The sequence below is a fragment of the Macaca mulatta genome, chromosome 4, assembly GCF_049350105.2.
Source record: "Macaca mulatta isolate MMU2019108-1 chromosome 4, T2T-MMU8v2.0, whole genome shotgun sequence".
In the NCBI taxonomy this organism is placed as follows: domain Eukaryota; kingdom Metazoa; phylum Chordata; class Mammalia; order Primates; family Cercopithecidae; genus Macaca; species Macaca mulatta.
This window is the reverse complement of record NC_133409.1, coordinates 39,316,403-39,330,209: the sequence shown is the minus strand read 5'-3', so window position 1 is coordinate 39,330,209 and position 13,807 is coordinate 39,316,403. Positions and strand designations below refer to the sequence as shown.

Here is a 13,807-nt window from a genome sequence, read left to right as displayed (position 1 = left end):
AATTCCTCAGAAGTGGTTTGATCACACAGAAGATCAAGTCTTAGATGATACAATGATTGTATTAGTCATCTACAGGTTTGTAGCTTCCATTGAACTATTTAGTTCAACATGATTTGATCCATTTACAGAGCACTATATATAATTTTCATTATTTTTCTCAAGCTCATATATACTCGTATTTTTACTAAGATTTATTTTTCCCTGCTACTCCAAGAGTTGTTTTTTAAAAATTTTGGTAATCCAAGAAAACCAGATAACTGATTCATCTTGCAGTTTTGCAGTTTCGCATTTTCTAAGATTTTAAAAATTTAAGATTAAATTTTTAACTTATAACTTAATTAGGCCCGTATTTATTTTGATTTTTAAAACCATTATATAAAATGCTTATATTATTTTTACCATCATACTGACATAAAAATACAGCATTTAGAAGATAGAACATGTTATTACAAAGTACAGTTAATTGTAAGTGATCTGCCAAGTCAGTGCATCATAAAATGGTAAATGTTAATAACCACTCACCTTTTTTTTTTTTTTTTTTTTAGCAAGGTAAGCATTTTCCAGAAATAAAAGAATCATTTTAGCTGCTAAAAAACTGAAGACATTGAATCTGAGTTCCTTTTCATTCTGGGTTATCATGCAACGTCTCTGAATCTGTTTCATATTTATTTGTTTACTTTCTTTTTTTTTTTTTCTTGAGTTTCACTCTTGTTGCCCAAGCTGGAGTGCAATGGCGCAATCTCGGCGCACTGCAACCTCCGCTTCCTGAGTTCAAGTAATTCTGCCTCAGCCTCCCGAGTAGCTGGGATTACAGGCACCCAACACCACGCCTGGCTAATTTTTGTATTTTTAGTAGAAACAGGGTTTCTCCACGTTGGTCAAGCTGGTCTCAAACTCCCGACCTCAGGTGATCCACCTACCTTGGCTTCCCAAAGTGCTGGGATTACAGGCTTGAGCCACTGCGCCGGCCCTTTTTTTTTTTTTTTTTTTTTTTTTTGGACAAAGTCATGCTCTGTAACCCTGACTTGAGTGCAGTAGTGCAATCATAACTCACTGTTACCTCAAACTCTTAGTTTCAAGTGATCCTCCCACCTCAACCCCGCCCCCCTCCCCCGCACCCCAAGTAAATGAGACCACAGGCACACGCCAACAAACCTGGCTAATTTTTTAAAAAATTTTGCAGAAACAAGGTCTTGTTATACTGACCAGGCTGGTCTTGAAGTCCTGGCCTCAAGTGATCCTCCCAAAATGCTGGGATTATAGGTATCAGCCACCATGCCCAGCCTGTCTACTTTCTAGAGTTATTGGAAAAATCAAATGAGACAGATATTAAATGTTTCATAATCTATAGAATGCCATGCAAATATAAATCATTATTGCTCATGTTTGCTGATTTACATATTAGCTAAGCCTGTGAGTCTGTAACACTATATTAGACTTCCATAACTGGGTTAGCACTTTGCTGATCCATGAACATCAGTCATGGTCCTTTTGCTTTTTAGCCTGATGCTGGTTCGACTCTAGGTTTGTCATGAAAAACAATAAAGATGCTAAATGCAAGAGCATCTATTTATCGCTCCTGATGCAAGGGTTAAAGTCAACTTTTTATCTAAAGGGCCAGATAATAAATATTTTAGCCTTTGCTTAAAATACAGTCTCTAACTTCTATTTAGCTCTGCCCTTGTAAGGAAAGCAGCCACAGATAATTCATAAATGAATGGACACAGCTCTCCTAGGCTGGAGTGCAGTGGCAAGATCTCAGCTCGCTGCAACCTCCACCTCACAGGTTCAAGCGACTCTCTCCTGCCTCAGCCTCTCAGCCTCCTGAGTAGCTGGGATTACAGGCATCTGACACCACACCCGACTAATTTTGTTTTGTTTTGTTTTGTTTTTAGTAGAGATGGGGCTTCACCATGTTGGCCAGGCTGGTCTTGAATTCCGGACCTCAAGTGATCTGCCTGCCTCAGCCTCCCAAAATGCTGGTATTACAGGCCTGAGCCACTGCATCCAGCCTGAGTTTGCCAATTTCTTAAGACTCTAAAGAACTATTTATGACTTAGAAGCAGAGAGAGGGTTCTACATATCCTATACAGAGCAAACCTGCCTAGTGCTAAATGTTTACTTGAGGGCCTACTCTCCGTCCCATCTGGTAGGAGCTGGGTTTAGATCAATGCACAGTGAAATTCCACACAAAAGGAAACAATAAACAAAGAGCTGGAAGGAATTTAAAGCAACATTGTGATTTCACCTTTTCCTTTATCTCAGATAGCAGGTAAATCATTCTCCACTTTGCAATCAATTACTTGGTTCTCAGACTTCGCTGGTTTTTTCCTAAGGTTATCACAAATCAAAATGACACATACTTTATTTTACTATTTTTTTTTGAGACAAGGTTTTGCTCTGCTGCCCAGGCTGGAGTGCAGTGGCGCGATCACGGCTCACAGCAGCCTCGACCTCCAGGGCTTAAGCAGTGCTCCCACCTCAGCCTCCCAAGTAGCTGGGACTACACGCCCCGTGCACCACCATGCCCAACTTATTTTATTTTATTTTATTTTATTTTATTGAGATGGGTTGGTGTCAAACTCCTGGGCTCAAGGGATCTGCCCCTCCTTGGGTGTTGGGATTACCGGTCTAAGCCTTTTTATTTATTTTATTTTATTTTATTTTATTTTATTTTATTTTATTTTATTTTTGAGATGGAGTCTCGCCCTGTCACCCTGTCTCGCCCTGTCTCGCCCTGTCTGGAAACTGCAGCGATCTTGGCGATCTTGGCTCACTAGAACCTCTGCCTCCCGGGTTCAAGTGATTCTCCTGCCTCAGCCTCCCAAATAACTGGGATTACAGGCACCCACCATCAAGTTTGGCTAATTTTTGTATTTTTAGTAGAGACAGAGTTTCACCATGTTGGCAAGGCTGTTCTTGAACTCCTGACCTCAGATGATCCGCCTACCTCGGCCTCCCAAAATGCTAGGATTACAGGTGTGAGCCACCATGCCAGGCGGGTTTTTTTTTTCTTTTAATCGGTAAAATATGCATCAGCAGGACACAGTGGCTCATGCCTGTAATCCCAGGGAAGCCAAGGGGGTCGGATGGCTTGAACCCAGGAGTTCCAGACCAACTTGTGTCTATAAATAAATAAAATAAAATTGGCTGGGCATGGTGGTGGACGCCTGTGTTCCTAGCTACTTGGGAGGCTGAGGTAGGAGCATTGCTTGAGCCCAGGAAGGAGGAGGGTGCAGTGAACCAAGATAGTACCACAGCACTCCAACGTGGGTAACAGAGCCAGACCCTGTCTCAACAAAAAAACCAAAAATCTATATTTTGTGTTTTCATAGGGATTAAACAATGAAATGATGAAGTAAATCATTGAAAAGGCAACTCTGTCCTTTTAGAAAGTCCTTTTAGAAAGAAAAGAAACTCTGTCCTTTTAGAAGTTGCATGGTGAGAAGATGGAGAGGCTGTGAGATACAGAAGCCAGTAGCAAAGACGTCAGGTTGTTCTCCGGACGTCTCCTGATGTAGATTATTTTAGTCAAATCATTAATTCATTTCTCCTGCTCAGTATTCTCTCCTATAAAAATTGAGGTAATATGTGCCCGCCATCAGGTTTCTTTCCAGTAGTTTTTTAGTAGTTGGTTGATGAGATTGTTTTTTAAAAAATCTTTTGTAAATGTAAATGTATGTGCCTGTGCTGGAGTCAGGTGACCCATATTCTTGTGCCAGCTCTGCCACAGGTCAATGGCTGAATTCAGGCAAGCCGCAAAACCTCTCAGACATCATAGGATAGGGCTCAGCTAGTTAACCCTGGAGCCCTTTTCCGTCTGAGATCCTGTGGCTGGCATTTAATGACCTATGAAGTGAAAATAAACAAGAGAAAAAGAGCGGTAAAGGGAAAAGTACAATCAAATCAAACTCTGTGTTCTATGTGTAAAGATAAAATACAGAAAACAAGGTGAGAATGTTTTAAATAAAATAAGACAAATAAAGTGCAAGTCTTTTATGAATTAATTGTGGGGTTTTTATTGTTGTTGTTTTGTTTTGTTGGTTGGTTTTTTTTTTTTTTTTTTTTGAGATGAAGTTTCACTGTTGTTGCCCAGGTGGAATGTGGTGGTGCGATCTCGACTCACCGCAACCTCTGCCTCTTGGGTTCAAGTGATTCGCCTGCCTCAGCCTCCCAAATAGCTGGCATTACAGGCATGTGCCACCATGCCTGGACCGGGTTTCTCCATGTTGGTCAGGTTCGTCTCGAACTCCCGACCTCAGGTGATCCACCTGCCTTGGCCTCCGAAAGTGCTGGGATTATAGGCATGAGTCATTGCGCCCAGCCAAGTCTACAGCACCCAGTATTCCCAGGCGGTCTCCCATCCAAGTACCAGCCAGGTCCGAGCCTGCTTAGCTTCCGAGATAAGGCGCGTTCAGGGTGGTATGGCCATAGACATGGGACATGAGTTGTTTTGTTGTTGTTGTTGTTGCTGTTTTCAACTTTAAAACTAGCACATTATAAATGCTGTGTTTAATGGTCACAAATTGCTAAGAGTTACATTGCACTTAGTTTGTGCCAGGCCTTGCCAATAGCCCAGTTAGTGGCCGTTAAACATGTTTTGCCCATGGAAGAAACAAGGGTATTCATACTGCCAATGAATCTCCCAGAAGAACAGCAATATTGTGATGTCCCAAGGGGTGTTGTCTGAAATGGACTGCTTATAAATTAAACAGATCTTCCTGGGAATGAGATGGGAAAGATGATAACTTAGAGCTGTGTGAGCTGTTACTAAATAATGTATGCTAGGGGAACACAAGTTGTAGTATTCAGCCTGAAACCAACTTGTAGGCCACAAAGAGATGGAGACCAAAAATAGGTTTTCGAGAGCTGCATGCTGACTAAACGTATTCACAGACTCTATTCTGTATTGTATCTCTCACAGCACCTTTAATATTTAGATCAACCAAGCTGGAAGGAAAGGAAAGGAATGTTTTAAGTGGAGTCAGAGAAGGAAATCTGGTGTTAAGGAAAACATAAGATTGTATCAAGATGGCAGCCTGACCATGTAATTTCATTTCTACTTTCTGCCTTAAATGACACACACACACATATACACACACACTTTAGCTTATAATTGTGCTAGAAGACAAAGTATGCCATTGTGTAAATAATGGATAATTAAGTATCTCTGAAAAAGAGAAGGCGGGTAGGATGATCAGGTTGATGTGGAAACCATAGTCCAAAATGATCATAGCAAGAGCTAGGGACATTGCAAACTATGTTTGTAAAAGGATTTGGCAATTTGGAAAATAATGATGTTCCAGGTAAAGTCTAATACAAGGAAAGTAGTTTTAGCAATATAAATATCAGAAAAAAATACAAAAAAAAAAAATTGAAAAGGACCAAAGAGGAATTTTTCATGTTGATGAAAAGTGTCTACCAAGAATATAAAACATTCACAAATCTTTATGCCCTTAACATAACATGGAAATATTTAAAGAAATAACTAACAGAAATAGAAAGAAAAATGGGCAAATTCATGTCAGAGAGGGACATTTTTCTCATACTTCCTAGTAATAGCCAACTCAAGAAGACTGAAGGCAGGGCACGGTGGCTCATGCCTGTAATCCCAGCACTTTTGGAGGTCGAGGAGGGCGGATCACCTGAGGTCAGGAGTTCAAGACCTACCTGGCCAACATGGTAAAACCTTGTCTCTACTAGAAATACAAAAATTAGCTGGGCATGGTGGCGGGCACCTGTAATCCCAGCTACTTGGAAGACTGAGGCAGGAGAATCGCTTGAACCCAGGAGGTAGAGATTGTAGTGACCCGAGATCATGTCATTGTACTCCAGCCTAGACGACAAGAGCAAGGCTCCATCTAAAAAATAAAAAATAAAAAAAAAAAAAAATCTCTTGCCTTTGTTTGTTTTTGAGACAGAGTCTCATTCTGTCGCCCAGGCTGGAGTGCAGTAACATGATGTTGGCTCACTGCAACTTGAACTCCTGGCCTGAAGTGATCCACCCACCTCAGCCTCCCAAAGTGCTGGGATTACAGGCATGAACCACTGAGCCTGGCTGGGAATCTCTTACCTTTTAATTTAGCAAATCCATGTCTCCACATCTACCCCAGATAAATACTTGCTAATGTAATAACTGAGATAGGTAGAATAATATCCATTGCAATGTTGGAAATGGTGAAAAAATGGAAACATCAGGAGATAACAAAATTATAAACTTGTAGAGAGTTATTAATTATGACATATCCATACCATAGAACACTATGCAGTGATTTAAAAAATGAGATGTGTGTATATTGACATATCCCAAGGTATATCACTCTAGAAAAGCAAGTTGAACATGTGTATACCATTATCACATTTTTTTAACTTTGTATTTCTTTCTTCTTGTCTGTATATATGTATGTTTATCTATGAGTGTGAGTATATATGTGTGGATAAATGTAAATTAGAAGACCTGGAAGTGTATATATCAGATGACAATGGTGATTACCACCTTCCAGGGATTAGAATTGGCCAGTGATTAGGTGGAGGAGATGAGTCAAGGAGGACATTAGTTTGTTTATGTTGTTTAAATGTTTCAATACCATATTAATCTATTACTTGTGGGTTTGGGGAAAACACCACACCCACCAGGAGCCTCACTTGTAGAAAGTGAATAGGTACAACTCCACCCAATTGATAGGAAGCCAGGCAGCATCACAAACAGGATTTTGCACCATGAGACCATTCCATTGCTACAAATAAAGGCACTTGGAGGAAAATGGAAAACACACAATATTTATGCTCCCACAGCACTTTGGTTGTACTTCTGCCTGTCAGTCAGTTTGCTCTGCCCTGTGTGATATGTGTGTGCATGTCCATGTAGTCTCTAAGTTCCGTGCAGTTGTGAATCTAATGTGTTCATTTTCTTATCTCCTCCCAGGACCTTGCATACATGTGCTAAAGTTAGTGTGCTTTTTCCTTTTTGTCTTTATTAGCTAAAATTGACACTTTGTTAATGCAAGTTTTTGGTTTTTTAACATGAAAAGGAGAGACTAGGACAGAAAACTCTGCAGCCCACGCTGGCTGTAAATCACGCACATTCCAGAGGCGCTGCATGCCAGGGACTGATTCTCATTAAGTTTGCCCTCTCATATGGGATACATTTGGCTGAGCAAGGATTTCCTCAGAGTCTGCTGTCTGTCTTTCAATTGAAGGCAGCTTGAAAGGTGCTTAGTCAGCGACCAAATGCTGAAGCCAAGGCACTGTGTGCTGTTTTAAAGGCCTAGTGAAGCCAGAGTCCTCTGGAAGGATCCATGGGACTTGAAGTTATTAGCCACGTTACCACAAACAGAAGAATTAACACTGAGTTGTTGACATGATTAAATATAAGGTTACTGCCACTTTTTTACAAAGACAATAATAAATAATAGAGGGCACTGTAGAAATTACAAAGACAATAATAGAGGGCACTCTAGAAATTTTTTTTTTTATTTTTTTGAGACAAGGTTTTGCTCTGTTGCCCAGACTGAGTGCAGTGGCACAATCAGGGCTCACTGCAGCCTTGATTTCCTGGGCTCAAGCAATCCTCAGCCCTCCAGGTAGCCGGGACTACAGGTTTTCACCACCATGCCCAGCTAATTTTTTTTTTTTTTTTGTCTTTCTTAAATTTTAGTAGAGACAAGGTCTCACTGTTGCCCAGTCTGGTTTCGAACTCCTGAGCTCAAGCGATGCTCTGCTTTAGCCTAGAAAGCACTTTTAATTAAGCTGACTTCATACAATTCTGGGATGGATTCTGACCCATGTCGCTTGTTCAGCATTTCAAATGTCTTACTCCATCTGTTAGGCTCAAGAAGGTATATCGTTACCTTTATAGTTCTTCTCAAAATTGTTGAGCTGTCCCTTTGAAGCCCAGAAGGCTTGGAAGTAAAATGATCAGCTAGGAATAGTTTCCATACTGACATACTTTTATATTGTCTTGAGTTTTTCTGATCTTTCTTAAAAAGATGCTATAAAAAATATACTTAAATCAGCCAGATGGCTTTATAGATTTCTGGTTTCTTTTAATTTATATCAAAAAATTGTATATAGGCTTATGGGGATTAAAATAACAGTACTTCAAAATGCTCTTTTCTCTCAGTTTTCTGCTCTTGGCATGACGTATTGTGGTCTCTGGAGAGAGGTGTCTGGTGATTCCTAAAGTTATCACGCACAAGAGTCTTTATTTTTCACTAAATTTTCAACCATGTTATCCTTGAGAAAGCACATAAAACAAATGACCGGACTAAGTAAACTTAGATGAATTATTTTTATGTGGATTTAAATTCCCTTTCAATCATGTCTGTGGCAACTTTTTTTTTTTTTTTTTTTTTTTGAGGTGGAGTCTCACTCTTGCCCAGGCTGGAGAGCAGTGGCGCAATCAATTTTTTTTTTTTTTTTTAATCTGAGTCTTGGTTGTTAAATTTACAAAAATGAATCAGATTTGTTTCTTGTGCTAACAGAGAGAGAATATCTATGTTAGCTGGAAGCTAAAATCAGCATACTCTTTCTCCCAAAAAGATCCTGATCAAGCCCTTGTTCCCAAGAGAAGAATTTCATGTGAAAGAGTTCAAATATAACTGGCTTACTGTCTGTGCAACGTACACATTGTGTGAGCAGCCAGAGAGCCTGATAACCAGGAAGCTAAATCCTTCTCCTCCAGGAGTACTTCCGTGTTTCCAATCCTGTTTCCTGGGGCTCCTAGAGCCAGGAAGTCACATCCATTCGAGACAGTGCTGCCCTTCTCTTCCAGGGATGAGATCAGGAATCTAAAGATTTATATCTCAGGATTTAGAGTGCAGAAAGAGATAGCATGGACTCCCTTTCTCTTCTCTAAGCATCAACCAAACAATAGCTTTACCTACCATGAAGTACATACTTCTGCTGTATTTAGAAACATAATTTAGCTGGGCGTGGTGGCTCATGCCTGTAATCACAACACTTTGGGAGACTAAGGTGGGAGGATCGCTTGAGCCCAGAAGTTCAAGACCAGCCTGGGTCACATAGAAAGACTCCCATCGCTACAGAAAATTTTAAAAATTAGCCAGGTGTGGTGGCACCCGCCTGTAGTTCCAGCTACTCAGGAGACTGAGATGGGAGGATTGATTGAGCCTGGGAGATTGAGGATGCAGTGAACAATGATTGTACCACTCCACTCCAGCCTGGGTGACAGAGTGAGACCTCATCTCTAAATAAATAAATTTTAAACAGAGAGACATAATTCAAGTCACAAAAATTAAGTTTCAGGGTCAGGACTTAAGCAAGTTTCTGGCTGCACTCATAGGTCACTTGATTTTTATTTAATAAGCTCTCCAGTGAATTACAGCCCACCAGTGTGCCACATTCCCAGTGATGAGTCTGGAAGGTAATAAGGGACTCTATCCAGGCTATTTAGGACATAAAATATTCTAGGAAAACTACTCCCTGTCCTCTCCTGGAAATCTCTAGCCAGCAGTTACACTTACCCTTGGGGTTGAGCATATTTTGTTGGCTTTTGTTGTATGTAACCAAATCTTTCCTGCTTCTAATTAAATTTATTCCTTTAGTAAAATCCTTCCCAGAAACCATATGGCTATTTTCCACTAAAATAATATCCTGCTTTAGTAGTTTTGAGACTTTTAAAATTTTAAAAGAAGACTTTATACAAACTACTAAAAATCTATAAGCAGGAACAAAATTTAAGGGATAAGCAAGGTTTAACTGCATGCCAATTCATTTTTTTTGCAATTATTTCTTTTTCCTCAAAGTTTATCATTATACATATATTTTTCTTGGGTTGTTAATTGAAATGATAGAATTTAATTTACAAGTAACATCCCTGTAGTGAAAACTACTCTATAAGGAACAAATTAAACAAAAACATGAAGAATCTAAGGGCTGAATACAATGGCTCACACCTGTAATCCCAGAACTTTGGTAGACTAAGGCAGAACGATTGCTTGAGCCCAGGAACCCAAAACTAGCCTGGGCAACATAGTGAGACCCTGTCTCTACAAAAAATAAGATAAAATAAATTAGCCATGTGTAGTAGTGCACACCTATAGTCCCAGCTAACTGAGAGGCTGAGGCAGGATAGCTTGAGCCAAGGAGGTCAAGTCTGCAGTGAGCCATGATCCTGCCACTGCACTCCAGCCTGGGCAACAGAGCGAGACCCTGTTTCAAACAAAATTTTTTAAAGGTTAAAAAAAATGGGGGAAAGATTTAGTGATAATTTCTTAAAACTGTATAATTTAATCGTAAAGTTTACCTTTGGGGACCTGAAAAGACTCTTCTTACAAATCTTCTACAGAAAAGGGAGATAAAAATGATTAATATCACCTTGATATTTCTTATTCACATATAGCAAATTGCTTCTGGTTCATTCTACTTACACAAAGAGCCTTGGATAAACTTAAATGTGCTGAGACACACATTTGTCCATAGTGTTCAGGATAAATAAATCTTTCTATTTTTACTTGTCATTGATGTTAGATCCCCTTGTCTTTTTGACCTAGAAAATAAATCAAACTATTTTTAGGCAAGGTTCAAGCAAAACTCAATTTGTGTGACATCATCTCTTGAAAGAATCATCACAATCAACCGAAATGCGCTGGTATTATATAAGTGACTCAGCTCTGTTCCGTAAGAAGACCAAGCTTTTCTTATCGACCTTGAGTAGCAGACAGTGATATAAGAGCATATTAAAACCCACTTTAAAGTCAAGCCAAATTCCGCAGCTTGCTATCTATCATTTTAGTTTGCTTTTCCAATGTTCATTGGCCTTGAGAGTTGTAAACACACAGGTCTGTCCTCGATTCACTTTTCTCTTTTACTCTGGTGAGTATTTCCCGTTGTTTTCCTTTTGACTTGATTTTAAAATGACCATTTCAGAGGATTCATCTAGATTTCTATATGAGAAAAAAAAAAAAAAAGCAAGAACTCAGCACCTCCGGCTGGGTTTGATGAGTAGCAGATAGGTAGCTCTCTAGTTAAGTAACACAGGGAGCAGAGGTTATAGGTCTTTGTAGATTAGAAAACGTTAAATGCATTAACTTGGTGGCAACAAAAAAGAAAGAAAGAAATTGATGACCATTATGGTTCTCTCCTTGGCTTAGAATTGCATGTATCAGCAGCCCTGAGTTATTTTTAAAACAAGCAAATCTGACACCAGCGTGAAAGCAGACCTTTCAGGTAGTGACCACCTATGTAACAGAGTGACAGACACCAGAATGTTGAATCCTCTCCCAGCACACAGCAAAGCCTGAGTTTATTCTGTTAGCTGGTGTTTATTGAGAGTTTCTGTCATAGGCTTGGCAGTAAGTGCCCTAGACTGTGCTTCCAGGACAGGGGGAAAATCCAAGCAACTAGGCAGTTACAATACACTGTGACAAGTGCTAGAAGAGGGGGAGATAGAGACTGTACATAAGAGGGTTCCCATAGCCGACAATGTGGGGGCCAATGAAGGCTTCTTAGCAGAAGAGAAATCTAAGTTAAAGTGAAGGATGAGTAAGTTAGTGAATAAGGAAGGGTGGGGAAGAGAAGCCCAGACAGATGGGACAAATAACCAAAGGCCTGGAGGCCTGAAATGAAATGGTAAATTTGGAACAAGGAAAATATAGCTCAACTGGGAAACAGAGTTCGGGTTATTAAGGGTTTTCACAAGGCATTTAAAGCAATTTCTATATATCATCTTCAGGAGATGAGGATCCATTTCACGTTTCAGTCACAAAAGTGGTATCAGTAGGAATAAAGAATAGACGAGAGAGAGTTGAATTCCAGAGATTTTTCCATGGGAGGTTTATGGCTTTGGATTAAGGTTTATGGCTCTGACATTGTTAAGGATAAATAAGCTTGAGATTTCATACAATATGCTTGATTCTTCTTGTGCAAAGAAAGACCAGGTTCCAGATTTGGGAAAGCATAATATTACCTCAGGAGTTCTCATTACCCATGTGGGAAAAATGATTAAAAAGAGGAGCCTGAAACTATGAACAGTCTTGGTTATTTACCAAGTTTGTTCTTGTTGAGGAAAAAAATAAAATTAAGATTTGAGAGAACTGAAAAGCTTCAGAGAATAGTAGTTGAAGGGAGAGTGGGATAAAAAGAAACGGAGAGGAAGCACTTTGGAATTGAGGCAATGGATTACAAGCTGTAGTTCATTTTGTGGTTCATTTAACTTCAGAACTCTTAATCTCTTGATGAGGCAGAGCCTACCTGGATCAGAGATAGGGAGTTCTCTCTATTGAGATTGGTTATATATGAGGAAACAAAATCTGTAAATAAGGCCGAGGCAGGTGGATCACCTGAGGTCAGGAGTTTGAGACCAACCTGGCCAACATGGTGAAACCCCATCACTACTAAAAATATAAAAACTAGTTGGGCGTCGTGGCATATGACTGTAATCCCAGCTACTGGGGAGGCTGAGGCAGGAGAACCGCTTGAACCCGGGAGACCCAGGTTTCAGTGAGCTGGGATTTCACCACTGTACTCCAGCCTGGGTGACAGAGGGACTCTCCATCTTAAAAAAAAAAAAAAAAAAAAAAGGTGGAGGAGAGCAGATGTTTCTAAGATGCTTCTGAATGTGTACCCCTGTCTTTGTTTGGGAAGATGACATTATTGACCTTGTATCAATGTTAACTGTGGTTCGAGCTACATTTTGCTAGCATTAAAGACTGGATTTGTACTGATCTGTTTGTACCCCCTTGCCTAATTTGGCTGAAGACTACTAATAGAACAGATTTTCAGCAGACTTGGGAAGTTAATCTAACTGACCTTCCTTGGGCTTTAACAAGGGCCCTTTGCCTTTTGGCACATTGCTCTAATCAACTACACTAATCAGACCCAAGGCTCACGGTACACACGAGGGAAAAAAATAGCTTATGTGAACAAGTGTTTTTTTCTGAGTGATTTTTAGCCACTGAAGAATGCAAAAGTTCCAATTTTCTTCGTAATTGAAATCATAACAATTTCAATGTGGGAACTTGGCCGTTTATCAAAGATGCAAGCAGAAGTCATAGGCTTTATTTCATGGATTAAGTCTAAAAGCTGTATATATTTTCATGATATTGCATAATGGATTGGTAATGGTTATTATGAATGATAATATCTATTTAGACAAGTCAGAGAGACCAAGTACAAAAGATGTTTAAAGCAAAAATGGCATAGACTGTTTTGCAAATGCACAGGCTGAAATTATCTATAATTTTAGTGAATGGCATAAATTGTATGACATAGATTTGGCTCCGGCTTCCATTTTCATGGCAAGGCCAGTGTATAAATCAGTGACAATGACTCATGGGTCTCAGGCATGGTGCATCAGTCTAGCACCTGCTTTCCCAATCAGTCAAGTTACATTCATATCCAAACACGAATAACCATATTATTAACCTCAGCCACCAAAATTAATCTTTCAGTGTTGAGAGGATGTGCAAGTTCAAGCTCATAGGGTTCACTTCCTCCTTGTGACATATACTGTGCACTTAATTTGTAAAAACAGTGCCATTCCTTCCTGTTCAGCATCTCAGAAGTGGTGAATGCCATTTCGAGTTCTGTGTTTGTGGCTTTATGGGGGGCCATATATAGGTAAATTTTACGGGCGGCCCCAGCAGGTGTGACTTTTAACTGAGGCAATGTGACAAGCAGCAGCCTGCTGCTCTAACCTCATCCTGGGGAAATCCAGGCTTCACAGTTTCTACACAGGATGTTTCATCAAAAGAGGGATTTTCCCCCTCTGCTCTGGAAGACTTTGTTTCCTTCCCCTTCCTCAGCTTTACCAAAGTATTCTGAAGAGAGTTAACAATTTACCCTG

The 13,807-nt window shown here is 39.9% G+C and overlaps 1 protein-coding gene and 1 pseudogene across 1 annotated transcript in view; one reads left to right on the top strand and one right to left on the bottom strand.

Moving 5' to 3' along the window:
- Nucleotides 1-13,807, top strand: part of SGK1 (serum/glucocorticoid regulated kinase 1) — a 153,776-nt gene that overhangs the window by 58,430 nt on the left and 81,539 nt on the right. The window lies entirely within an intron of this gene.
- LOC114677867 (5S ribosomal RNA) lies at nt 4,328-4,436 on the bottom strand (annotated as a pseudogene).